Source organism: Pyricularia pennisetigena, chromosome 1, assembly GCF_004337985.1.
Source record: "Pyricularia pennisetigena strain Br36 chromosome 1, whole genome shotgun sequence".
Classification (NCBI taxonomy): Eukaryota; Fungi; Ascomycota; class Sordariomycetes; order Magnaporthales; family Pyriculariaceae; genus Pyricularia; species Pyricularia pennisetigena.
In genome coordinates this window covers 4,624,667-4,625,888 of record NC_043740.1, presented here as the reverse complement: position 1 = coordinate 4,625,888, position 1,222 = coordinate 4,624,667, and positions in this window count along the sequence as shown.

Here is a 1,222-nt window from a genome sequence, read left to right as displayed (position 1 = left end):
GGATTGGACAGAGCCCAGCGCCAGCCTGTTTGGGTAAGCGATCGTCCAAAATCAACGGTGGCCTCCCAGGTATTCGTTATGAGATCCGGTTTATCATGGGTGGACCTTGTCTGTAGACGTGGGTATTCCAGCGTTACCTTTGCAGCTAAGCGAGGAAGGAGAAGAAACATAAGAATTAAAAAAGTAAAAATCAGGCCCAAGCAAGTGCTTCCTCGGCAGTTAGCCAGGAAAATAACGGTTCGACGCTTGTCTTGGCTGCTCTGGGTGGACGGCCGGTACTGTATGTATGTTTTTTTTTTTTTTTTTTTCTTTTTTTTCTGCTTCTCTCGTCTTGCCAGACCGCCGGTAGATCCGCTCCTGCCCCTCTGTGATATCGCCAAGGCGATGGACTTTGTCATCCCCGACTAGCGAAGCGAGCGAGCGGTTCAGCATGATGGGTAAACGAGCCTTATCTACTCCCTGGGCGTGGTGGGTAAGGGGAGGATAGCTACGGTGAAGAAAGAACAAGTGGGAGATTATGCAAACAGATAGATGCATTGCCGAGCAATAGACCAGGCAGTCGACTGAAGCAAAGCAGCATGTCCCTTGTAGTTGATATTTAAACCACAATCTGAAGATCCGGCGGACTGCGGATTGCGGGACATGCCGGTGCATTTTCAAACTTAAAAAGAAAGCAAAGAGAGCTTGTTCGACATTCTAATCACAGAATTAAAAGGTTAATGATGGTGTTGCGTTGCACCCGTGCACTATGATTGATTGCATTAGATGATGCTTTCCAACATCTCCAACGAGCCTTGCCAGATTTGTACGAATAGCGCGGCATCAAAAACCAATGATCGACGCGTGGTGGGCTGTCATCCCATGATTTATGCAGCATGATGACATTAGCAGTGCACTAGCCCTGACGGTTATGCAGGGGTGACAAGTGCTCTTGTGACCCCACAAATGCTTAGGCGACATCAGGTACCAGTTTACAGATTGAACTCTATTTTCCCACAGCCCTTCTCAAAGTGCCCGGTATGGCCGACGAGAGACGAGGTTTACCCCGTATCATGTTTGGATTTTTTGGGCATTATTCGGGGACCGGTGACAGCAGGCCAGGCAGCATGTGCCAAGGGGAGCTGCTGCTATTGATTGCGTTATGGTGCTCGCTTCCATGATCACTGTAATTGTGGTTGTTGCTTGCTGTGGTGATACCGACAATTCAGCTCCGGTGGACCCC